A 27,510-nucleotide genomic window follows, 5' to 3' on the forward strand; every position below is an offset into this window, starting at 1 on the left:
GGGGTGGGTGTGTTATGAGGTGGCGTCTAGAGATGAGGAACAGGAAGTCCACTATTCCAGAAACAGGCTTTTGGCCTTGCTCATGAATATATTCCTGAAAACTAAGAAAATGCAAGACTGCATAGCTCTAGGTGCTGTAAAAAGAGGGGAGGGAGGGAGGGAGTGGGAGGGAGTAGCCAGGAAACAGGACTGACTGTGGGAGATAAGAGAGCAGTCGGTGGGGACGCGGAGGCTCCCCCTCTCTTTTCACGACTTCAGCTCAGAGACATATGCTCCGCAGTCTCCTCTCGTTCCCTTTGCCAAGAGCCCCCACTGTGCCCGCTGGCCTCCGCCAGCTGCTCTCCCCTGATAGGCACCCCTCAGTGCTACCCGGCCGCCTTCCATTTACTTCTGGGGCACGTCTTGACCCTGGACTGTCCAGATCCCTCCACTGGATACAGCAACAGAAGCTGCCATTTCCCTTGTCTTCACGTCAGCACAGCAAGTCTTCAGGGTGTGAAAGGACTCGCCTTTCCTCTCTATTCTGAACTTCATGAGTACCGACGGCAACCTTGACGCCCAGCACAATGCCAAGCGTGAAGGACATGACAGGCATTGGGGACGTAGCTCAGTGGGTAGAGGGCTTGCCTAGAGAGCACAGAGCTCTGGGCTCCATCCCCAGCACCTCATAAACCAGGCATGGATGCCTATACCTATAATCCTAGCACTCAGGAGATAGGCAGGGCCATCTGAAGTTCAAAGTCAGCCTTGGCCACATAGTAAGTCTGAGGTAAACATGGACTACTTGAGTATATCTTGTCTTAAAAAACAAAAAACAAACTCAAAGTAAATGTTTTTATGAGTTAAAGTGCACTCCTCCCCCCTCCCCCAAAAAAGGGAAATGTACAAATAAAACAGAAAGGAGAGAGGAATAGATACACCAATGTTCTGAACCTCAGAGCGTGACCTTAGAGAGTACTTCCGGGACCCAGGCAGGATGAGGTCATCAGGATGGGTTCTGAGTGAGTAAGCACAATAAAGAGGGAGCAAACGCAGGGGCCGCTATGTGAGCTTGGGGCTAGCCTGGGCTGGGGCTTCTACAGGCATGGGCTACCCAAGATGGCCAGAGAGGAGATCACAGAAGCTCGGGACCCACAGAGCAGATCCTGGCTCCCAGGCTGAGTAAGGAATGGCTGCCCAGCCACATCCTGGCACAGATGTCCACCAATGGAAGACTAAATATTTCTGTATGCTATTAGTACACAGTGCCTTGTGAGTGTCTGTTGTCTACAGGAAGGAGAATGTTCCGTGGAACCCCACAGTCCCCTTTCCTATGACTGCTCACAGCTCTGGCTGGTCACTGAGACGGGGCTTCCTATCAGCCATGTGATTTTGTTTGTTTCATTTACATCATTACAATGCAAGACTAAGAGTTTGATTCCTGGATGTTCTAACCTTCCACATTAAAAAAAAAAAAAATCCTGTGAGTCTTCAGTGGGAGAGGAGGGAGAAGGAAGCAGGGTGCTTGTGTCACCAGGGACCACATGTGATGGCAGGTCGATCCATAACAACTCAGAAGGCTCATCCTAGGGAGCTAGCGTTCAGTCATAGGAGGAAATTGTGAGTCACGGTACACTTGCGAGGGTTTTGTCACGCACGGATCGGTACCTGGCAGGCTCCGTCTTCCCCAGAATCTCTGCCACCAACTGTCACTGCACAGTTTTCAATTTGCACATCCCCATCGCTGCCAAGCTTGAAGTACCTCTGTAGGACTTGTAATTACAGAAATGCTCCCCTGGCCCCTCCCCACGTCCCCGGAGGCTAAATTTGCACATGTTGACAAAGTAATTCCTTGATGTTGTTTTCTGAATGAGCGCTATTATAAACAGTGAGTCAGGACCGGCAGCAAGCAGAGCTTCCTACTCTACAGCTTAATTGTTCTCGTGATTTCCAGGCTCTCCATCTTGTATGAAGCATGGAGTTTTCCTGTGTCTTGTATGCAAATACAGACATGAAAACACTAAGCTTCTTCAGAAACTCAGGTCTAAAGACAGGTGGGGGTTTCTCAGGCGCTCCCTGGGGGTCCTGGTACAGACAAGGGTTCTAAGGTCGGACAGGAGCCATAGGGTACCTTGGAAATGTAGTCACAGTACCTGGGTACTCAGCTGTTTCTTTAACTGGCTGCTCCTTGTTGGCCCTTTTACCATCTGCCTCCATTTCCAGGCACATGGGGGCTGCCTTGCACACCACTGTGATGTTCTTTTGGTTATAATGCACCCAGGGACCAGAGATCTCAAAGTCAAGGCAGGTCCAACTGCTGTCCAAGGCCGAGGCCACCATCTCCTCCTGACCCTCCTGTGTTCCTTTCAGATCTTCTTCCATGATGTTGATCAGCTTTATGCTTTTGACTTCAACCTTTTGGATGAGCCAGCCCACGTGGAAAAGTACACACAGACACGAACCATCCGGGAACAATAACAACAACAACCCCTGAGCTGGCCTCCTGTTCCAAGGAGAACCCTGTCTGTCTCTGCCTTCTTTTCTTACAAAAACCCCGGTAACTCTGCTAAGCATCATTTTCTTGTTCTTCACCACCGGGTTACTTCCGTGTTCTGTGCACGCCATTTCCCTGCACCCATTCTGATTGAAGCGGCCAGCATTTCCGTAAGATCCAGGTTAGGACGTCGCTTAGTTCTTACTTCTCTTGATTTCAGAAGCATCTAACAAGATCGTCTGAGCAGCTGCTGCAGGTCTGGGGTCTGGCGGGCAGAGGAGACAGAGAAGTGTGAGGGCAGGGGTGGTCGTCCATCCACCGGTTCCGACACCCCCTGGCATTCCACGGCCCCCTTCCGCCTCACTGGTGGCTGTGTGAGGACTCATACCCATGCCTTGCATTTTCCCCACTGTCTTTATTCACCTGGTTGTAGGTGTAGGAAGATCTAGAGATGATTCTCTCAGCAGGAGAGATGTGTTCCTTCAGGCGGCCCTTCCCAAATCTTCTCTGGAGAAGTGTCTCCTTCATCTTTCCTTCAATTTTTCTAGTATAAGAAACACATCTTATAGATTAAACCACACGTTGTCATTTTTTTTTTTTTCTACGAGGGGCTGGATCTTAAATTTTCAGCATCTGTGGCTATCTGTCTCCTGCTGTTAGCCCTGCTTCAGTCTGACAGCAGCCATGGTCCCGTGTGTGAAGGAATGATGCCATCGGTAAATGCCGTGTACAAATCAGAAGGTTGATAGAATTCAGTCTGGGGACAAGAGCTTGTCCACAGAGCAAACCAATGTGATGTTTTGATAGATCTCTCAAAAAGCAGGAAATGAATTCAGCAGGTATTACTGATTTTCTAGGATGTCGACAGTGACTGTGTCTGGATTCGCCTGATCTATTGATTTTCTAGGGTGTCGACAATGACTCTGTGTTTATTTGATCTCCTCTGGTCCTGGAATGAGCAGGGTTTCCCATGAATGCAGTTTCATTCAGATGAGTGCATCGACACATCACCTCTGAGGACCCATGTTCCTTCTCAATCCTGTGCACAGCTTCAAGACACCTGTCATGCCCAAGGGCACAGGGGGCAGTGGCTCTCAAAGCCGCAGACTTACCGCTGGGACCGTGCATCTTTAAAGGCTGTTTTCTCTCTCAGAAGATATATATTTTTAATGTCAACATAAATAGCGTTTGACATTTCACAACCGTGTTAGCAATCACCACTCAGTAAGGGGTGGGCAGGAGAGGCAGCTGGCCGCGTGGAGGAGGCCTGCTTTGTGGGATCCCCGTTTATTACCCTTTGTGGAATGAGGATGGGGGTAGCAATCACTACATCTTTGGCTCTGTTTAATCTCCGACTGGGAAGATGTGATCAATCATCTCAGGGGCCACAAAAGACTCTGCAGCCCCGGCGATGATGACCGCAGCGTGTTCCCCAGAGGCAGTCACATGTGCTGTTCGGACAGGAGTGCCCATCCACGTTACCTTTCTACCCAGCATGAGCCAGTGGCCTGCTCAGCTGCCTGTGCTATTCAGTGCCACAGGTTGGCTCTGCCCACGTTCATCACCAGAAAGCCACAGGAAATGGGCTGACAGGTCTCACAGCTCTCTGAGGGTGGAACTAGAAGATAGGATCAAAGGTTTGATGCCAGCCCTGCCTCAGCGGAGGCCTTTCATTTACAGGCAGCTGACCAACATCTTACTCCCACTTCGGGATGAGACGTGGAAGGATACCACAGTGAATGCATGTTTTAAAAGAAAGTGCATTCCCTGGAGTGTGGAAGATCAGGAGAGAGACTTTCAGAGAGTAAGAATTTACACTGTAAGGCTGCTGCAGACCCTTGGGGCTCTTTGGTTGAAACCCTTCCATGTACGGGGATATGTAGGTTGGATTTAACCCCAAAGCAAATCTTGTACATTCAAATTTAAACACTATGTAGGGAGGAAGAATTTTTTTTTCTTGGAGATTTTTAATGCTCTGTGTAGTTTCTTGAAGAAGTTTCATGCTTTGTTTTTGAATAACTTAGAAACATATCTAACAAGCCTGTGAATTCTACCTTGGATCTACCCGTCCTACCATCTGGGACATGAATGAGACTCGGGGGGGGGGGCAGTGTGACATTTTTGGGGTGTTTTCTAAGTTGTTTTGTGTTGCGCACTTGGTGAAGACACACACGGAGGAGGCATGTGCAGGGTTGGTGACTCATCTCCAGGGAGGATTTCTGTGGATGAAGAGATGCACGGCTTCCCTCTTATAACCCACCGAAGCTTTTGCCAAGGAGCTGCGGCCTCTGCTCTGTCTCAGACTTTAAGGTGAGCCTCGGGGAGAGCGGCTTTCTGAGCCTGTTCCTCTCACACCCCTCCCCCGGCCCTGGCTCATAGTCACTGGTATAACACCATATTCAGGGAGCTGGGGAGCAGCAGTCAGTCTGACACAATTCACTGTGGATGTCCCCCGAGGGAAAGGACATTATTAAATCAGGAGGAACATGTCAACAAATAGATGACCGCATGTGTCTTAGTGAGGGCAAAGGTAAATATTTAGGCAGCACAAGCTGTTGATGACAGGAACTAATTTCGTGGGGGATCAAGGCCAAGTGTGCACACTACGTATGGGCTTTGATGTATAGGAATCATTCAAAAAAATCAGCCTTCATTTACAAAGTGGTAAGTGGTCCTGTTGGCCCTTGGTGTATAGAGTCCATCCTTCATGTTTGGCCTCAAAGCACCAAAGACGGGAATGTGTCTGGGATGTAGATTTCTCTCACAACAAAATGAATCCGTTAGAAGCTTACATTTCTCTTTAGTTTGCTGTCTTCAGCGTTTATTTTATACTCATAGCATGAAACATGGCGAAGTGTGAGAAATCATTTAAGTTTGTTCAACTCAAGATTTTTTTTACATTTACTTACGTGTGTGTATATTTGTGTGTATGTGCATGTGTTTGTACGCATGTGTATATGTATGTATGTTTGTGTGCATGTGTTTGTATGTATGTATGTGCGTGCATGCGTGCGTGAACTTACAGAAGTTGGTTTTATGTGGGCTCTAGGAATTGAACTCTGTTGGTCCGGCTTGACTGCAGATGTTCTTACCTGCTGAGCCTTCTCCCAGGCCCAAGTTTAACTGTAATCCATTACAATGTTTGTGCTGGTTGAGTTGTTTTGTTTTGTTTTTTTTTTTGTCAACTTGACACAAGCTAGAGTCACCTGGGAAAGGAGCCTCGGTTGAAGAATTGCCCTCCTCAGGCTGGCCTATGAGCAGGAACGTTTTTCTTGATTAATGATGAATGTGGGAGGACTGTGCTCAGGGTCATCCATGGGTCCTGGGGTGAAGAGGAAAGCAGGCTGAGCCAGCGTTGGAGACCGTGCCAGGAAGCATCCTCCTCCATGGCCTCTGCATCAGCAGCATCCTTCATGGCCTCTACATCAGCATCCTCCTCCATGGCCTCTGCATCAGCAGCATCCTTCATGGCCTCTACATCAGCATCCTCCTCCATGGCCTCTGCATCAGCAGCATCCTCCATGGCCTCTGCATCAGCAGCATCCTCCATGGCCTCTACATCAGTAGCTGCCTTGAGCTTCTACCTTGACTTCCCTCCTTGATGGACATGACCATAGAAGGGTAAGCCGAAGAAACCCTTTTCTCTCCACATTGCTTTTGGACAGACTGTTTCATCACACAAACCGAAGGAAACAAAGACTGTGTTCCTTGTCCAGAGTGTTAATTCCTACATGGTTAAAGGAAAACATGTCAGGATAGAAACAAAGTCAGACCACCATTCTTGTTTCAAAAGCCGTCTTCAATGTCAGGCTGAGTCCTAGGAAATGGCTCTTTTGCAAGTCAAAATTATTTGAAATCAACAGTTCCATGTGGTTCAAAATGCAAGGGGCTTGGGTGTGACGGACAAGAGAAAACATACACAGGTATACAGGTGTACATGTGTAGGCGCGCGCGCGCGCGCACACACACACACAGTGGGGGATGCTTACCAAACATTCTGAATGCCGACTATGGGAATGCGATTTTATCTTTTTCTCTAGTATGAATGTTCCTCACTTTCTAATCTGGGGCTGCACAGGTTCAGACTCTCACAGGAAGGGGAGCTGGCGTCTGGGGCTTACCCATGTGATTTGTTAGGGAATTTGAGGAGTGCTGGTCTCTGGTTTCCAGAGTCTTTAATATCCAGATTTGGTGGAAACAGGATCCTTTTCCTCTCCTTCCTGGTCCTAAGTCGATCCCCACAACCAAGTCTCAACAGTGCCTTCTGCATATCAGGCGCTGGTACAAGTCGGTGAGCCATGCCTGTCTGTGAATGGTTTCCGTAGTGAATGTGTGGGAGAGATGATTAATAATCGATTATTGACATTCTGCAGTGCCACTGATTTCCTCTTACTGAAACCAATAGGATTATTCTAGGAAGAGCAGGTGGCTGGATTAAATATCTACACAACATTTGGCGTGAAGTGCAAAATCAGGTCCATGGAAAAAGGAGCATGGGGAAGAAGCAAATAAAGAGGCGCAATGAAAAAAGATGCACATTGGTTGAGAAGCACATTGATTGAGAAGTACCCTCCTGATGCTCCTGAAGAGGTACCAAGACTCTTGGGCAAACACTGTACTTTGTATTGTGAAAGAAAGAAATCTAAAAATTTATTGTTATCGAGTCCAAAGGGGGCCCAGATTTTTCCATCCCAAGATGTGTAAGACTGTATAGATTTATGATCGAGGGACAGAAAGCAAACCAATTGGCCTCGATTGGCATTGGCCTCATATGGGCGTGGAATGATCTTTTAGCAGCTTGTGATTGGCTAAGGCTCACTTTGCAGTGATTGGCAGGGGCTCAATTCTGGTACAAGAACATACTCTTTAGTTAGGTCGCAATTTGCTCACATACTTACGTAGCTTATAACTTGATATACACAGAGGTGGTTTTAGGCCAAATTTTATAAGACGGGCACCGAAACCAACAGAGGCCGCACTTTGCTGTCTGATATTGTGAATTCCCGAGAACATTCCAGGCCTTTGCCTACACAGGCCCCTGAAAAGCATCTTGACCTTCAGGACAGGTGACAAGTACCTGGTCCCAGACTGAAGTTTTGTAGCCTTACAGACGTAAATATATATGGCTGTTTCTGAACTCTGAAACTGAACATTCAAAAACAGAAATCTGGTTGCTTTCCAGGCTGGTGGTAAACTTTGAAATGCCCAGTTTCTCTCTCCATGCCTAGTCCCTTCTGCTGCAGTAGGAAGAGGGAGGAGAGCCTGAGCCATGTAAAGCCCACGGGGCAAATGGCTTTTAAAACGCTCCCAAGGGGAGCCATTGATCACCTCAGCTGACAGGATCAGTGCCCTATTATTTCCACGCTTTAAGCGATGCAGCCTGGCTCCCATGGTTCCCAGCCGCTAAGTAGAGCTGGTGAAATTAACTTGAATGACCTAATTCCCACCTTCCAGTCCACCCCTTCATATGCACCATGCAAAGGGCAAAACAGAAGGGAAACAGGAAAGATTAACAAGGACCATGCCAGCTCTTCTAGGAGCAGCCATTGTTTCTCTGCATCTGGGGGGGAAACTACACTATTTGGCAGTGTGGGGGGCCCCCGGGCACCGGCTGGGGCTAATGAGCAATGCGGGAGCTGAGTGGAATGGTCGCCCTGGCCCCGCCCTGTCTACCCCGGTTGACAGGTGCTGAGGGGAGGGGCAGGCCACAGCTGCTGGGGCACGGATCCCATTATCCTTTGCTGCACATTGATTCACCCTGTGGGGACATTTCCTCTCTGGCTGTGCTAATTCGCCTGGTCCTGGGAGCGGCACAGAGACGGAGGTGAGCAGGGCTGGGCTTAGCCTTCTGTCTGCAGTGGTATTGTCTGACAGCACGGACACAGGCGGCTTCTAATTACAGCGCCAGAAAGGGGACAAAGTCTGCAACATCAGCTTGGCCCTGATATAATTGCTGGAGGTACCCAACACATTCATGATACAAGGTACATTTTGAAAGAGTTTTTTTTTTTAATTAAAAAAAAATTTTTTTTTGGTGTGTTTTGCATTCGTAGACAGTAGTTCTTATTTTAAAACTCGGTGTTTTTGCACAGAAAATTCAGGAAGTGATCCAACAGTTGGAATCTTGGCTCTCTACATCCATCTTTAAATGCACTCTTCTCTTTGATTACCATCAAGCCTTCTGGGACACTTTGGGAGATAATTTCCTGCTCCTCTTTGCTTGGGGTGGTATGCACGGTTTTCTGGTTTGAGCTGAAAGCAATAATGAGGGTTGGATTTATTATAGTTAAGATTATTGACCATCGTTTGTCTAGATGTCTGGTGTTAGAGGCAATTCAGGCTGAATGCCCTCTGGAAGTTACCTCCTATGACCCCCAGAAAGAAGGGGCAGCTCCCTGTTGTCTCCCTCACTCTCCGGCCTGAGCAGATGTGGGTCATTTCCAGATTGGCTACTGTTTGAGAAAGGCTTGTTGGAAATGTACACAGCCTCATCCCTGGGGCTTTTTTTTTTTTTTTTTTTTTTTTTTTTTTTTTTTTTTTTTTTAAATGCAAGCCCATCCCTGAGGTGTTTTGAATCTGGATGTAACATTTCAGGTGTGTGTGTGTGTGTGTGTGTGTTTGCATGTGAAGATTGGAGGATGATGCTAGGATTCTTCCATGCCATTATCATTGGTTTTTTTGAGACAATCTGTCACTGGCCCAGAGTTCATAGATTAGGGTAGGATGGTAGGCCAGTGAGTCCCAGGGATCTCCCTGTCTCAGCTTCTCCTGGACTGGCATTACAAGACTCACACCACCTTTCTGTGGGTTCTGAGGATCAAACTCTGAAGCTCCTGGTGGGACAAGCATCTCCCCTAGTGAGTGAGCTTCCCAGCCTAGTTGTGGGTAAGTTTCAAGCCGTGTTTAAATATGTAACCACTCAGCTCAGTCCTCCAACTGCTGTGTTTAGCTGACATGTGTTTGCTTGTGATAGAGAAATTCAGCAGGGATTTTCTTCAGAAAGGACACTATTCAGAGACTTCTTTTGTTTTTCCAGCTGCATTCTAGTGTTTCTGTGTGAGCATGATCCCTCTCTGCATTGTGTAACCTCCCTCCTTGGGAAAGGTGAGGAGAGGAAGCTCTGAGTCCTGAGATAGTGCTGAGCAGGCCCACTCAGAGCTCTCTGGAGAAAATGAATTTACCTGTCTATACCATTTAGTAAATGATAAAACTAAGAAGATACAGAAGACAAGCAGGAGAGAGGATGAGAAAGCCAGAATGTGTGTCTTTGTGTGTGTGCATGTGTATCCCTCCGTGTGTGTGTGTGTGTGTGTGTGTGTGTGTGTGTGTGTGAGAGAGAGAGAGAGAGACAGACAGACAGACAGACAGACACACACACACACACACAGAATATGCATATGTATATGCATGCCTATGGAGGCCAATGTTGAATGTCTTCATAGCTCTCTATTGTATTTTTTTTTAGACAGGCCCTCTCATTGGATCTAGAGTGCACAGAATTTCCCAGGGATCCTTCGGTGTGCCTCTCGAGTGCTAAGATCATCACCGTGCATCACTGTGCCGTGGTTTTCACATGGGGCTACAGATCCCAACATAGGCCCTCATGCTTGCAAGCAAGTACTTTACTGGCTGAGTCATAGCCGAGCTGACTATTTTATTTTTACTTCTTGATTTTGAGACAGCGTCTCACATATTCCAGGCTGGCCTCAAAAATCACAATGTAGCCAAGAGGCTGGTCTTGAACTCTCCTATCCTCTTGCCTCTGTCTTTCTAGTGCTGGGATTAGAGGAATGTGCTCTTGAATCAAGTTTCTGTAGTGCTGGGGATCGAACCAGGGCTTTGTGTGTGCCTGGCAAGCAGTTTTAAACTGATATTTAAATTCTTCTTTTTTTTTTTTTTTAACATTTTAAGGAAAGATTGCGATCTACAGATTGAAAGGATATTCTAGGTCCCAGAACATAACTGCTTGACTAAAGTTACTGGAGACAGTTCTATGACAGCTGTCAGGGTGGGGGCGGGGAAGGCAGGCTATCCCCAGACCTTTGCACAGCACTCAGTGGAAGGCGGTGTTAGAAGCTCTTAGAGCAGGAACTGCACTTCAAAATATTTACATGCAGCCTAGCTGCTATCCAAGTGCAGAGACGGTAGCTCCAAGAAGGCAGAGAACAATCCCACCCATGGTCCTTCCAGAAATCCAAGGAGAAAACAAAACCAACCAGCCAGGCAAACAAACACAAAACAAAGAAACAAACCCAGCTTGAGAGAGAATAACAGTCAGGCGAGGAGGAGCTGACAGATCCTTCCATCAAGGGGAAGGGAGGGAAGAGGCAAGGGGGCCAAGACAGAGTAAGAAGAGGGAAGGGGGGTTGGAAGGAGGGAAGAGGAGCAGAGAATAGAGAAAAAGGGTTGGAGGTAACACCCCTAAAGGAGATGTGGTGAGCTGTAGCTGGGCTTTTCTCCAGTCCCACCCCAGCCCGCAGCCACTCAGACCCAAATAAACACACAGAGACTTACATTATTTACAAACTGTATGACCCTGGCAGGCTTCTTGCTAGCTAGATCTTACATCTTAAATTAACCCATTTCCTATTAATCTATAAGTCGCCACATGGCATGTGGCTTACCGGTACTTTACATCTTGCTTCTCATGGCGGTGGTAGCGGTGGCTGGCAGTGGTGGCTGGCAGCGTCTCCTGACTCAGCCTTCCTATTCCCAGCATTCTCCTCTCTGCTTATCCTGCCTATACTATACTTCCTGCCTGGCTACTGGCCAATCAGCATTTTATTTAGCAATCAATCAGAGCAACACATTCACAGCATACAAAAAGACATCCCCAGCAGTGAGCAGTGTGATTAGAGAATTCAATGTAAATGCTATAAATGCTTAAGAGTAAATAACACACACAAAAAACAAACAAACAAACAAACCCCAAAACAAAACAAAATGAAAAACAAATCCCTCAGAACTTAGATGGTGAGATGGAGGCATTTAAGATGCACATCCAAACTGAGGACGGCTGTAGCAGGCAGGGTTACATGTGACGGGATACATATAAAAATGAGGAGCTGTGAAGTTCATATTCTATATGCTTTTGCAAAATATGAAAGTACCAGGGCTGAGGAGGCAGCTCAGCAGATTAGAGCCCTGGCTGGCCAAGCTGGACCTGGGTTCTATCCCAGAACCTACATCAACATCTGGATGCAGCAGCTTGCACCTGCAACCCCAGCAATTCTACAGAGGGCAAGGGAGGAGGAGTCTGGGAAATTACCCAGAAGCCCATGGAGCAGTTAGCCTGGAGTGCATAGCACAGAAGAGATACAAACAAGATACTCTCTGCCTCAACAAGGTGGAAGGTGAGAACTGACTCCTGAAAATTGCCCTCTGATCTCCACATGCCTACCGTGGCATGTAGGTGCCCTGCCTTCCCACATTAATTTAAAGAGGACAATATGACGATGATCACTGCACTATGGTAAAAATCACAGTGAAGTCTACCATACAAGTTAACACTAACATGCTAATGTGAGCTGAACAACCTGTACACATGTGAAGCACAACAGAGAAAGAAGCCCTCCCTCCCTCCCTCGCTCCCTCCCTCGCTCCCTCCCTCCCTCCCTCCCTTTTAGCACAGAAGGCTCTTACTATGTAACTCAAGCAGAACTTACACCAATGATCCTTCGACCTCAGTCTTCTGTGTGCTGGGGTGACAGGTACATGCCACCATGCCCAGCTACAAGTAAATTTCAATTGCATTCCTCAGCTCACACCATAGCAAAGAATTGGAAACAATGTCATCGTCCATCAAAAGATGCGCGAGGTAATGAAAATCTGATGTGTGTGTGAATACTATTCTGCTCTATGGAAAAAATGAAATATAGAATTTTGCCGGAAAATGGATGGACTTAGAGTGTATAGTGTTAAGAGATGCCACACAATCTCAGAGAAGAATGTTCTCTCTCATATGTGGAATCTAGCCAATAATACATGTACATATGCAAACGTACATACATGTAACATGCGGGAAAGAGTAAGAAAGGCTAGATGTTATGGGAGGGATGAGAAAGGACCAAATGTAGGCAATGAGTGTGAGTTATGAAAGACGATATAATGATAATTGTTTTTCTAGTTCTGATTCTGTCATGCATTTTTTTTCATTTTTGCTAGTGAATATGTACATAAAATACATTCAGTAGTAAAAGTGTAAAATCCAATTGGGATGTGTAAACTTTGAGTATGGTTTTCTTGGCAAAGATTTTTTTTTAATTATACAATTTGTAAAGTTAAAAAAATAGTAAGTAAATATAATAGCAAAATAAAGCCAAATAATCACAGTGACATCAGACGGTCTTAGGCTGCCAAGGAAACTAAGATCTGAAAGAATAGTTCAGCTGTTAGCTAACACTGCGTTTCAAGATGAAAGGGCACAGCCGTACAGACCCTGCTGTTGGCTGGCTGTCTTGCTGCTCTCTCTCCCTATGCCCCTTTGCCCTGGATCCTGTCTTCTCTCTGGGTGGCAGAGCTGAGCCACTGTGTGCTGAAAATAAGTGGAGAAGGTTCTGGCTCAGTTTTACTCTCCTGATAAAGTTCCACTCTTACTGATGTCTACGTTGGTTTCTTCCTGCTTAGAGAGGAGATACAGGATGCTTGTGAGTGGGACGGCTGGGCTGTCTCAGCAGCAAGTGATGTAGGTAGAAGGTAAACGACCATGCTCTTGCTACTCAGAATGTCCTGGGAAGCCAAGGGATGCGCTTCACCCAGGACAAGCAAGGCAGCTCTGGGCTGGCTCTGTGGGGCAGGGGTACTGTCCTAGCTCTCTGCTTAAAGCTCTGAGCTGTGGTGCTTCTATGTGCAACTGATGGAAAATAGATATAGAACCCAAGGAAGAAGAGAGATCCTTCATCAACGGCACGTAACAGAACTACTCAAAACAAAGGATACCTGAAGTGACGGAGTTTCTAGAAATACTTTTAATAAAATGCTGCTCTTCTGCTTCAGAAGCATCAAAATATCATAACTTGATATAAAAATATAAAAGCTTGCTTCTTAAATGCACAGATGAGCTGGTTAGAAAGTAAATTATTATTTGTTATTTATTTGTAGCTGGGAAAATAAGTGGGGAGAGAAAATGTAGGTAAGCCTCCTCCTGTGCTGTATCCTTCCTTGAGGGTGTTTACTGGACCTGGTCTCTTGACCTTGGTTGGTTTCCATGCCATAAGCACAGAGAATGAAAATAAAAGGCCCGTGCCTACCCTAGATGGGTCATGGAACAGGAACGTATCTTCTCACAAACCTGAGGCCCTTGGAGGAATATACATTCAAATGTTCAAGGATGGAATTGAAGTGGAGCCCACTGCAACGTGAATCTTAAAGGTCTTATTAATAAAAACCAAACCACGGAACCAGATATTGGTGTGAAAGCAGAAAAATATGAGAAACAGAACAAGCCACAGCCAAGCTCACCTTGCCAACTCCTGTTTCCATGAATCCTCAGACTGAAAGCCTCTGAGTCCTCACCCCTGAGGGTCTCAGTTGAACTGCTGCTTAGTTCCTGTCTCCTCATGCTGTATATACCATTCTCCACCCAGCCATGTCACTTCCTGGGATTAAATGCGTGTGTCCTTCCGAAGCAAAGATATGAGATCTCAAGTGCTGGGATTAAAGGCATGTGTGCCACTATTGCCTGACTCTGTTCCCAGTGTGGCCTTGAACTCGCAGAGATCCAGACAGATCTCTGCCTCCCAAGTGATAGGATTAAGAGTGTGTGCTACCACTGTCTGGCCTCTATGTTTAATATAGTGGACTTACAACTTCTTTGCAAACCTTAAAGGAGCCCTATATGTAAAAAATCCCAAGAATGAATAGGCCACAGGCACCCATGTCCTGACAGAGGAGCACAGAATTTCAAGAGATCTAGGGAGAGCTAGCAGAGCAACAGGCAGTGGGGGTGTGTGTGTCAAGATCTGTGTGGTTTTGTGCACATCAGTGGGGCTCACTCAGGAAGAAGGAGGTTTTGGACATGATAAAGAAACAGGAACACAAGGGACTGTTGTAGAGAAGAATATTTAAACATTGAAAGACCCTAACCCTTCAGGCTTATACCCCCCTCCAAGCCCCAGGAGAATGAGGAACTAAAAAGCTAGTTCCAAGGGCAAACTGACTCAGCCACCCCTGCCACAATGTAACAATGTAAAGAGATTTCTGTTAAGAGATGCACTCAACTGTGACTGGGATAGTTGCAAGTGTTCCAGGAAGGACCACTGTAACCTTTGTGTAACCTTCACTGCCACCCTGATACCCTCCTTGAGGTTTCGGGAAGAATGTGCATGCAGACGTGACTGTACCCACTCTGTGATCAGACCATGATCTTGTGAAATTAGCCTTTAGACATAAATCAATCGAAACGAAATTGTATGGGAATTGTAATCTTGTGGCTTTTGTGGGTTTTTCCTTTAAAAGTACCTATGTGGCTGCAGTAGGATGCGACTCTTGCTCTCAAGACAAGAGTAGCCGACTGTACAGCCGCTTCAATAAACCTTTTGCTGTTTACATCAACTGGACCAGAGTCTGGGTTCTTGGGGCGCCCACTCGAGAAGGTAGTACCCTGAGTCTGAGGTCTATCAACATTACCACCCAGAGCCCGCTATGATAATGGTGGGCTCTGCATTGTGAACATGGAAGGCCAAGTTCACCTGGGATGCTAAGTGCCCACTCTGACTGGATGTTCTATCCAATACCTATTCATCCCAGGTAGGGTACCCACAGATCGAAGAAATGATGGTACCCAAGGCCAGCTTAGTTCACTAATGGGTTCACTGGGGCTATCTGCATCACACAGGTGACTTGGGCAATGCCAGCCTTGAAACCCAGCCCCCCAGGGAGTGGCAACCCATGCAAGCCTCTAGACGGAAGCTTCAAGTAGACTTGCAACTAGTTCTGCATGGGAGCATCCACCGAGTTGATGCCTTTTGATTGCTGCGATTCTTAGTTGACAAAATCCCTGTGTTCTCCTTTACATCTTCTGTTCTGTGGCAGGGAATTTCTGCTCTGAGTCTGCTTTGGGCAGGCTCTGAGCTGCCTTTGAGTCATGCTTGTGGCGATAGCCGTGAGATCTGTGATGTCATTCCCACCTCTCTGTCACATCGCTGCTGGAGTGCAGTAGCTTTCTCTCTGTGTCTTGATAGCTTCCTGTCCTCAGTATGATGAGCCGTGATGGCAGCTGTAGAACACTTTTTCTCCATGCTGACGTTGGAGTGTAGGGTCCTGTGTTCTCAGTCAAGTGGAGACCTTCCTGTTTCTTAGTACAAGTCATTTTTTATGGCAATCTGGGCATTTTAATATTGTCATAAGACCCCCTCAGTTCTGTCTAAATCTCAGGGTCTTCTAACAAACTCCTCCAGGGGAATCGGATGGTGTGCTTCTTGATTCTTGTCAGCTTCTGTCACTTGGAGGATTTGTCATCTCTATGAGTGTGGCTAGACCTGCAACTCTCCCCTATGGTTACATTACGGCAGCCAGGATAGGAAGGCCCTGCTATTGGGTCTCAGGGAACCTCCTTGAGTGAACGGGTTCTTTATTGCTTGACATTGCTAAGATGCCTGATTGTCTTCTAGGGTTCCTATGATGCCAACCTTGTGGTGAGAGGCCACCACTTGAGGACGGTAGTGTGGAAATGGAAGAGTCCACTCTCTCCTATCGTCTCCATTGTCATCAAAGGGGTTAGGCTCATGACCACCTGGCAGCCAAAGACACCTCAGCACCTTCCTACCTGGGACTAGAATGTGTCCAATCACATCCCAGCTGGGGGAGATGTTGGTTCCATCTGGTCTTTGTTGGCATAGGTGAGCCCTGGCCATTAACTCCTTTGTGGGATTTGACTTGATGAATCTAAGGTTTTCTGCTAGACTGCACTGCCTCTTTCTGAGCCCTCTCTGGATGAAGAGGGCTCTGCTGTTGGCATTTTATCTATAGAAGATGGAAAGAAATCCCAGGGGCATCTAGATTTCTAGATTCCCAGTTGATCTGCTTTCTTCTCTGCAGCTGTCAGGGTCCTGCTGTGCGTGTTTGATACATCATGTCCAGGGGGATTGAGGTATTTGGAAGTGTGTCTACTCCATCTTTCCCAAAGCAGAAATTTCCCCAAGGCTTGTTTTAAAGCACTGCTCTAAGATTACTTGCTGCTATCACTAAGGTCTCATATTCTGGAAGTTTCTACCAAGTTCCCTATGCATTACAAGGTCTTTCACCTTTTCACAAAATGTCCTGCCATTTTGACAATAACAATAGCTAAGAAGATCTTTGTTTTAATGAAAAATTTTAAATTATTAGTATGGCTTAATTTCTTCTTCTTTTTTCTTTTTCTGTATAGACACTGGGTAATTTGTCTTGATATCTCCAGCTGTTTGGACTCACTCAGAGCTAGCATGTTCAAGTGTGATTAAGGGGCTGAGTTCACTCTCCTTCCTTTCATGATTTCTGTAATGTCATTGCAGATGTAGGGGGATGGGATAATACTTCTCCCACTCCTTGCCCTTGACAAAGACCTGGGTGGGAATCCATACCAGACAGTTCCCAGTCCCAGGGGTGCTGCTGTTTCAGAATCTGTTGTCAGAGCTGATCAGGAGCACAGGGTGGGGAGGCAGTGCCCAGCACTGAGGGCGGTGGAATGGAGGAGAGATAAGCGGATCCATATGGTGGCAGGTCCCAGGGCAGCAGGGGGAATGAGGAATGTTGCCTAGCTGAGACTGCTTGGAGATCTCACTGGATGAAGCATCCTCAGGGACAGGACTGAGACCTCCTGAGAAAGGAAGTAGAGGAGGTTTTCAGACAGCTTGCTCACTGTGGAGAAAGAGGAGAATATTCCTCCTGCCATGCCCTGGTAGCAGACTCCTGGGGCTGTAACAAAATAAGAGTAAACAGAATATTCAGAGTTTTCGAAGGAATGTTAAAGAAACTCTGAGTAGTTCTGTTGTTAGGACACTTGGTTCTTTAAGTAGTCAGACACGGGAATATTGGCTGGGAGCAGGTCCTTACCCTAGAAAGGTGGTCCCTACAGAAATTTTAGAACTCTTTTTCTTGGAATGGAGACAAATTCCCTTTCCTCAGTTGTAGCTGGAATTTTTGGGCGATGACCAACCAGCTCCCCAATAAAGGCACAAGGAATTATTATTAATTATGAAAGCTTGGCCTTAGCTTAGGCTTGTCCCACTAGCTCTTATAACTTAAATTAACCTGTTTCTCTTCATCTATATTTTGCCTTGGGGCTTTTTACTTTTCTTTCATTCTGTATGTCCTGCTTTCCTGCGTCCTCCATGTCTGTCTGTCTGGCCCCGGGTGTGTCTTTTTCTTTTTTACCCCAAGCCTAAATTCCTCCTCCTACTTACTCTCCCTGCCCAGAAGTCCTGCCTATATTTCCTCCCTCACTATTGGTTGGTCAGCTTTTCATTAGACCAATCAGGTGCCTTAGGCAGGCAAGGTGAAACAGCAAGCCATCTTTGCATAATGAAGCAAATGAAACACATCTTTACACAGGCAAACAAATATCCTGCAACATAAACAAATGCAGCACATCGTTGCACAGTGAAACAAATGCAGCACATCTTGGCATAGTTAAACAAATATCCTGCAACACTCAGGTACTTAAAAAAAGGTAGTTTTCTCCTTCGTCTAGCTTACCACTCTGGTCTTGCAACCAATGGTACGTATGTGAAACACATCTAGCTCTGTGTGCGTTGTGCATATTTGCATCTCAATTCTTGTTGCTTACCTACAAAAGCTGGAGCTTGTTTGGATCGCTGTCAACTGCGTGTGGTGAATGTGTGGCCTGGAAGCAGGCATTTGGAAGCCCCACTCAACTTGCTGCTCTTGGGTTTCAGAGGTTTTTGAATTTGGAGGTCCTAGAATGGTACTCGCTTTTAGGACGTTTGAATCTGGAAGCGAACACGGCAACATCCGTTCTAGTATAGAAGTAACGATCTTTGTGAGTTGAATGTGGAATGTCTCCCATAGTATCCTGTATTCGAATACCCGGCCCTCAGCTGGTTGGCGCTCTGTTAGAAGGCTACGATCCCTTGGGCAGGGACCCTTGATGGAAGACGTGAGTTCCGGGGGGTGGGCTTAGAAGTTTGATAGGCCAACGTGACCTCCAGTCCACTCTCTGCTTCCTCATTATGGAGCAGTGTAGCCCGTTGAACTTATAAAACCACAACAAGCCCTTCCTTCCTCTTGTTTCCTGTCAGGAACTTGGTCACAGAACAAAGAAAGTAACTGATATGCCATTTAGTGATAGGCTACCATGAAGAGCAAAAACAAAAATGAGTGCAATGTTCCCCCCCCACACCAATATCGCCCCCCTTTTGATTAACTGGGTGTGATGCTGTTGTCCTAGTGTTTAGTAGATGATAACTGCCGTGATCTTGCATGTCTTTAGGGACCGCCCTGACTCAGGTAATGGGGAATGAAGAAATAACAGGTATGTACAGGAAAGCTGAGGTGAGGTGGGGTGTGCCTCTGATGGAGATACACCAGTGGCAGTCTGGAAATGGCATATTTATTTTCTGCATCTAAATTGAGGAGGTGGGTTATTGCATACAGCTCAACAAAGAAGCCAGTTTGGCTGATCTTCACAGGGGGTCTCTGTAGAGGAGCCGTCTTAGGTTGTGGTCATCTAAGAGGAGAAACCTGTGTTTGGTAGTTTCCATACACACTGATCAGTGGTTCTCAAACACTCCTAGTTAGACCAGAGACTTTACCATTCCTCTGAGGCTACCCTAGAGGAAGCTTTGCCATTGCTGTGGGACTGAGGCATCGTCGGGCCCTTGACGTGGGCCCTGCTCATGTCAGCAAGGACACGTTCGCTCAGGACTTCATCCACTCCAACGCTCCCATTAACTCAGGTAATGCTCCCATTAACTTGTAGTCCTGCAGTGAATGTTTAATTGTACAGGGTGCTGTTCAGCTTAGCTTCTAAGCAGCCTATACATTCACCAGGAGCTTCCAATGGTAGCAGTAGTACCGCGTTTTGATAAGGACAAAGAGTAGGCGACATCTGGGCCGGAAGTCAGACACTGATGTGAAGATCATCACCATGTGTCCAGCTATTAGCTGAGTCCTAGATATCAATCAGTCTGCCCTGGGACTGGGAGACTCTCCTATGTCTGGGTCCCTCTGTCTGGCTCACTGTCCAGCTGCCCACAGAGATGAGGATAGACAATTCTCAACTCCCAGGTAGAAAGTGCTGCTCATGCTAGACTCCACCTGGGAGAAGGCAGACTTTAATCTTTAGTCATTTGAGCTGGGGTTCAGGTCTGCCAGGAAACCTCAAAGGCAAATTAGCATAAGGAACGCACAGTAGTAACAGGAAGTTTGAGTGTTTGATTTCAGAGTCCAGGTTTCTCTAGGGAAGAGAGTCTGAATGAAGGAACTTCCCAGAAGAGAGCTAAAAACTGACTTCAGACAAAGAGATGGCAGAGACCAGGTCAAAGGGGGCAGCAGAGGCATTCACATGAAGCAAGCAAGTCAGTCTCGTCTGGGGACTGGGGGCCTCCAGGAACGGGCTGGGGAGTGAGATGACTCGGGGAGGCTGTGTCGGGAAGGACTGGATTGTCGCCACAGACAGAAGGGTAGCCAAACGAAAGAACTTGGCACAGGATGAGAAGGGTCAGCTCTGTGGAACGGAGTCCTCGGCTGCAGAGGAATGTTTGAGTGCTTAATGGGTGTTTATGAGCAGAGGCCTGGGCTGAGTACAGAAGGGTGGGAACGTGTATGTGTGGGTTGTGTGGATGTGTGTGTTCTGGTGCTCAGGCACTTGTGTGCACGTGAGTGTAGAGGCCCAGTGTTGATGAGCGTCATCTCTGACTGCTCTCTGCTGAATACTGAGGCAGGGTCTCCTTCTGAACTTACAGCTTGCCAGTTTCAAGTTGTCTAGCCTAGCCATTTTGTTCCAGGTGATCCCAGTTCTGCATGCGGAGTGCTGGGATTAGAGGCGGTCTACTATACCTGCTCAGCTTCTATGTGAGTCCCAAGGATCCTGACTCCTGAGGTGTACATGGCAAACACTGGGTCTTTTCCCTGCCTCATTAGTAGACTTTCACAGGCTGTATTCATTAACGTCTCAGGAAAAGTTTGAGTTGGGAGCTGTGAGAGTTGGACAGATTTCACTCCATTGTCTAGTATATTTAAACGAATCTGAATAATATGCCCAGTGAAATTTCCAGGTGCCTCCCGGATCCTGCATCTCCCAACACCTTGACTGATGGTATCAGGGCAAGCATTAAAAGCCACATTTATTAAGTTTGGGGATTATAAAGATGGAATGGATAGACCTAGGATTTATTATGATAATCTTGCTCGGTGTTTAAAATCAGATAGGTTAAATCCAGATTGAATTATGTCACTGGGTTGCTGTGCTTTTAATTTAATGGTATAACATAAAATTTATCATTCTCTGTGATCTTGTTTATTATCTCAGAAGATTGGTTACCAGCTAAGTGTCCGAGTAGTTAAACACAGCGTGATTTATCTTACCGAAGAGCATTTCATGTCACGGGGACAACACGATGCTGAAGTCACAGTGCCAACACTTACACATGAAGTCTCCCCGGGAAGGAGGGTCAGTGTGCCTACAGGGAGAGGCCTGGTCCTTTCGCTGGGCCATTGCACTCGTGGCTGCAGTTGGAGAGGTTTAAGACCTCCGTGGTGTTGTGACTCATAGACGGGGCGATTCCGCTTTGTCTGTGGAGCGTGGTGATGTGGCCCCGGTCTGGTGCCTGTAGCCCATCTCTCCTAGGCGACGTCTTTCTAGAGATTGTGTTCGTCTGAACCATTTTAATGTTTATTTACCAGAGTACCGTACTTAGCTATTTGCAATGTTTTCGTCCCATGTTTTTTAATCTTCAATACTTGGTGCAATAGAAACTGCAAAGATGTGTCACTGTGCACATGAGATGGATTTTTGTATAGCCATAAATTCTAGTTTAAAAACAAACCAAAGAGCAAAACAAAACAAAAAGATGAAGTAATTACAAAATTCTTGGAAAGTGCGGTCTCCGAGTGACTTTAACAGGAAGAACCAGAGGCCGAGGACATGGCTCCGTGGATAAGGGCACTGATGACCTGAGTTCCTTATAACCCACATGATGGAAGGAAGAGAGCTGACTTACTTAAGTTGCTCTCTGACCTCCATGCATGCTCGGGCATGCATGCCCACACATGCAAAATAATACAAACGAAAAAGATATATTAAAAGGAAGGACCAAAGAACTGAAGGCATTGCTTGCTTTCTTTTGTACAATTTCTTTGTCTGTGTCTGTGTCTGTGTGTGTGTGTGCGCATGTGCACACATGCACATGCATTAAAGAGAATACATGTGTATGCATGAGTTGTTGTGCATTAAAGTGTGTGTGAGTATGTGTATGTGCACACACATTGAGGTGACTGTATGGGGAAACATACCTGCGAACACTGAACATCTTGGCTCGGTTGGCTGGCCAGCAAGCTCTTGGGATCCTTATATCTTTATCCCCAGTGCTGGGTCTTTATCTTACTGACCCTTTTTACATAGTCACAACACATTCAAACTCAGGTCCTTATTCTTGAAGAACAAGCACTCTTACCCATGGAACCATTTTCTAAGCCCTTCATTTTGTATTTTAGATACCTTTTTATGTGACCAGTAGTCATTTTTTTTATAGTCAAGATAAGATTTTTTTTTCTTCTGTTGAGACAGGTTCTTGTTCTGTTGCCTGTGATGGCCCTGAACTCCCAAGTTCAAATGACTCTGTCACCTCGGTCTCCTGGGCAGCTGGGGCTGTTAGTGGAGTTGATGGGACCCTGGAATCTGAAAATGCTAAAATGCGAGCTCAGTAACCTGTGCCCCCCACACCAATTAAATAGATATTGTGAAAAGCAGAGAAAGGGAGGTTATTTAATGCAGCCACACTGGGAAGAGGAACAAGCAAGGCTTAATGACCCCCCAAGTCCATCTTTTGGGATCTGACATGAGGCTTAGGTTTCGAGGGCAAGAAATCCTTGCTGAGGTGTGGTCCTCACTGTCTGAACTCTCGTTTTTTTCTTGGAAAGTTACAAGTTGTCAGAAATATGTGAAGTATCTTTCTGGGAGACAGGTGCCCCTCTGGCTGGCATCAGGTTTTTTGCCTATTCCTTCTGGGGGGAAATTCTAAATTCCTGAGAACTAATGTCTGAATACCCGAAGGGAGGGGTACAAGGGTCTCTCTAGAATATTTTCATTCCCGATAGGCTGGCTACAGGACTACACATCCCCACCTTGTCTGCAAGACATGTATGCGTTTATGCACATGTTATGGAGTAAACCCCTGTCTCCTGTTTGCACATGGGTCGTTGGCAGCCACTTTGTTGCTCTATGGGTGTGTGTCATCTATCACGGGACGATGAGACTCTGGTCCTTAGGAAATCTCATCCTGGCTCCTGCTGCTGCTGCCGCCGCCGTTGGGGTTACTATACTTTTCCCTTGTGACTTCATGTCTGGACATGACTGATGGTGTTTTCCTGCAAAGCACAGGATGAAATGTATAAATGGAGGTGAATTGCCAGTGATGCTGACCGACGCTTACTCTTCAGTCACATATTCAGTGGAAACCAAAACAGTGCTTGTCCGACTCAGGCTGCTCTCAAGTGTGCCTGCCTGCTACGGAACTTGACCTCAGTCACCACACACTTTTAGAGGACGTTAACCAGTGCTTGAATGAACTCCTTGTGTGTTTTTCAAGCTGTCTATAAGAGGTTTTGCAGTGTTGCATTACTTTATTGGGCTCTGGCACTTTATCGAATTTATCTCTCCCCGTACATATGTAATTAGATAGAGAGATTTAATGTTTAAGGATTTCAAATGACACTTTAAATTAAAAATGTAGCTCAGAGCTTGCTTGAAAACCACCTGCTATATCATGTGTTGTGGCTCTTGCAATTTGACTTTCTCTGCATTAAAAAGAGAGAATGTGGTGGTTTGAATGATAATGCCCCCCCCCCATAGGATTATGTTTGAGCACTTGGTCCTCAGTTGGTGGAGCTGTTTGGGAAGGATTAAGAGGTGTGGCCTTGTTGGAGGAAGTATGTCATTAGGAGTGGGCTTTGAGGTTTCAAAGGTCCATGCCATTCCCAGTCTCCCCCTTCCCCTACGCCTGCCTCATGCTTGTGTCTCAAGATGTGAGCTTTCAGCTACTGCCCCAGCACCATGCCTGCCTGCTGCCTGCTGCCATGCTCCCAACCATAATAGCTGTGGACTCTAAACCTCTGGAACTGTGAGCCCCAAATAGTTTTTCTGTAAGTTACCTTGGTCATGGTGTATGGTGATAAATTGTGTAACCCGAATAAAGCTTGCCTGAGGATCAGAGGACAGAGCCAGCCGCTAGATTAGACATTGAGGTCAGGCAGTGGTGGCACACACCTTTAATCTTAGCATCCAATTGGCAGAGATCCATATTCTCTCTAACTACCTGTCACCCCAGTCTTAATCGGCGGTGGAAGAACAGTCTCAGAACTGTTTGTCACAATTGGCCATTTACGTTTAATAATAAAAGACTGGTTAATGATAACAATGCTTCATAAAACCTTCAGAAGGAAAGGAGACTGTTTTGTGGACCATTTGTGTGTGTGTGTGTGTGTGTGTGTGTGTGTGTGTGTGTGTGTGTGTGTGTGTGTCTGTGTCAGTTTTAAGTTATTAGTTTTCAAAATCAGTACTTTTTAATGGAAACAACTTGGCCAAAAATCTGTCACAGAATTTTGAGACCCATTAAAACAAGTTTAATGAGAAAAAATAATTTGTTTTTTTTTTTAATTTCAAAGCATAAAAACAAACTGTTAAGTATACCACAGGATACAACAGTGATAGTATTAGGTAGCCATAAAATTTCCTTTTAAATCTAAGAAAAAATGGATTTCTGTGAGTTCAAGGCTACACTGGAAACAGAGCCAGGCAGTGGTGGCACACACCTTTAATCCCAGCCCTGAGATCTCATGCCTTTGCTTGGAAAGCACACACGCCTTCAATCCCAGGAAGTAAGATGGCAGGGCACAGAAAGGTATATAAGGTGTGAGGAGACAGGAACTAAAGAGTCTTTTGGCTGAGGCCTTTTGGGTGAGGACTCGGAGGCTTTCAGTCTGAGGATTCATGGAAACAGGATCTGCTGAGGTGAGGAGTTGGTGAGGTGAGGTTGGCTGTGGCTTGCTCTGCTTCTCTGTTCCTCAGGCCAGCTTTATTGGGGTACACAATATATCACCACAACAGTGTCTTATCTTTGAGCTAGAAAACCAAGGAAGACATGGGTCAGTGGACAAAGGCGCTTCCCGCTGAGTCTGAAAACTGGAGTTCAATCCCCGGAATCCAGGTGTGGAAGGAGAGCATTGACTCCTGAGGGTTGTCTTCTGACCTCTACATATGTGCCCCCCCCCCAAATAAATAAATGGGAACAATTTAATAACATCTAAAGGGAAACGCATGCCAGTTACACATTCCAGCTTCTCCTCTCAATGCTGGGGCAGCAGTCTAGCTGGCCTGGCAGCTTCCGAAGGAACCTCCCACTTCTGCGTCTCTTCCTGTCCTGTTGCTTAGGTTTAAGGGGGAATTTTATGGCTACCTGATACTATCACTGTTGTATCCTGTGGCGTACTTAACAGTTTGTTTTATGCTTTGAAATTAAAAAACAATTCCCAACAGATGAGTTTTGTTTAAAAATGTGTTAGAAATTGATCCCTGGAATTTCTCAAGTGCTGTCTGCTTCCGATCACTCACACATTCAGTTTTGTTCGTGGGTCATTCATCACTTAGCTTCCAAGCACCCAGGCAACTTGAGTGCCCATGGCCCTACCCAGTATTCCAGTTTTTGAAATCTAGGAGGGTTGGGGGAGGAAAGAGCACTGAAGCATCCAGCACAGTCTTACTGTTGGCGGGTTGTAAGAATCGCGGTGTGCCCGCCTGCCCCCTGTGGGTCCTTGTGGTCCTGCTCACTGCGGAGAGTGAATTAAAGCAGGATGAAGGGACAGTGGCTGGACTGCCGCTCCAGCTGCTTCTGCCGGGCACATGTCAGGTCCCGTCTGTTAGGTCCCAAAGTCTACTGGGATACGCTTGGGATACCTCCATCATACACTCTTAACACAGTCCACTTTCTCAAGAGTGAGCAAAACAAATACACAAGCTGAGGGTCTGGGATAAACACCCCAGTGGAAGCGAGTTACAGGAGCCAGAATTTATTCTGGTTAATGGTTTCAGGAAACTTCCATCTACCATGGCAGGGAGGCCTGGTGGAAGAGCCCCATGGCCCCAGGAATATTTCATGAAGGTTCTCATATGATGTCAGGACCAGGATGTAGGATAGGATCCTAGGTTGGATCCCTCAAAGGCTTTTCTTTCCTCAGAGATCTCACCCCTGCCCAGCCAACCAGCCAGGCCCCACTTCCTAAGCATTTCTTAACCTTCCACAACAGTATCACCAGCCTGGGACCTGGTCTGTAAAGGCAAGAGCCTGTAGGGGACATTTCATACCACAACAGGGGGCCTCTATTTAGAAACAAATATCAGAACTGCACACTTGTGCAATCAGTGCCTCGGTGGAGTCTTTGTGTAGCATGCAGGGAACCCTGGGATTGATCCCGGCAGCATATAAACCTGGCTATGACAGTGCATGCCTGTAACCCCAGCTCTTGGAAGGTAAGGACAGGAGGATCAGAAATGCAAGGGCACACTCAGCTGCAGAGCTGGTTCAAGGTCAGCCTGGGATATAGGAGACCTCACCCTTACCCCAAGGTAAAAAAAAAGAAAAAATGCTTTAGGAAGCAACATCTCTGTGCAAAGGAAAATGTCTGGCTTGAGGTGTGCCCTGCAGTGGGGTGGTCCCTGGTTTTGCATCTTCAACGATCCTCTCACTTCTGCAGACTCCGACTGGTGCCCAGTATATCTGCTGTTTGTTGAATAGATGGGTCGTTTAGGTTTTCACCAATTGTGCCAACAAGAAAATAGAACATCTACTCACTTGTAGCGGTTGCTCACAACACACCAAAATACAGCAGAGCATGGGAAATGCAAGTCCCACAGCAGAGGATGCCCCTTCCCTGACCTAGCGTTGCTCTGTAGTCTTACGTCTTAAGTCAGTTTTGAAGAAGCCATTTGGAAGCCTCTTGGGAAATATGTCTCCCCTTTATTAAGTGTGAATTAGATTTAGAATATTCAAAAGGCTAAAATATTCTCAGAATCAGAGAACAAGGCAATACCACTTTGTCCCTTTCCTGTTAAGGGAATGACTAAAACACATAGATGTTATTTGAAAGGGGGCTTTGGTGCATTTTTTTTTGTTGGTTGGAAATAAGATGATCTCCTGAAGATTCAGTATCTGTAAAAACATATTAATTTTTAAAATTTATTTTTTTGTGTGTATCTGTATACAGGTGTGTACATACACCTGCAGAGACCAGAAGACATAAGATGCCCTGTAGCTGGTGTTACAGGCAGTTGGGAGCTCTCTGACATGGGTTCTGGGAATTGAACTTGGATCCTCTGGAAAAGCAGCAAGTACTTTCATCCACAGGGCCATCTCTTCAGCCCCCAAACTTACAAAAAGTGAAATTATCCTCAGTATCCCTATGGTCAAAACTACTGTTTAAGCATGCTGGCAGTTAGATGGATTGATAGATACACACCCACATATGTTGTTTGGTGTGTAAAATATCATATGATTTTCTTTCTATGAAGTAGTCTCAACTCTATACTTCTGGAATATTTTGTATATTTTTTAGAAAATGATTCGTGATATTTTAAATATGACTATACACATTATTTCTGAAACCTTATTTTATCAACAGTATGATATTGAATTCTGTATTCATGATAGTGATGGTTGTAAAATAAATTCCTTTTGGTGAAAAATGATAAGGCTTTTCCTCTTCTGCCCACAGAAGCACCATGCACCTATTTGAAGGGATTTTTCAGATCAATTTGCTCTGTTAAAAAATAATAAATACTCTGCAGACTCTGGCTACCCATCAGCTTCATGCTCACCTGCTCTCATACA

Source organism: Peromyscus maniculatus, chromosome 22 (genome assembly GCF_049852395.1).
Source record: "Peromyscus maniculatus bairdii isolate BWxNUB_F1_BW_parent chromosome 22, HU_Pman_BW_mat_3.1, whole genome shotgun sequence".
NCBI classification, from domain to species: domain Eukaryota; kingdom Metazoa; phylum Chordata; class Mammalia; order Rodentia; family Cricetidae; genus Peromyscus; species Peromyscus maniculatus.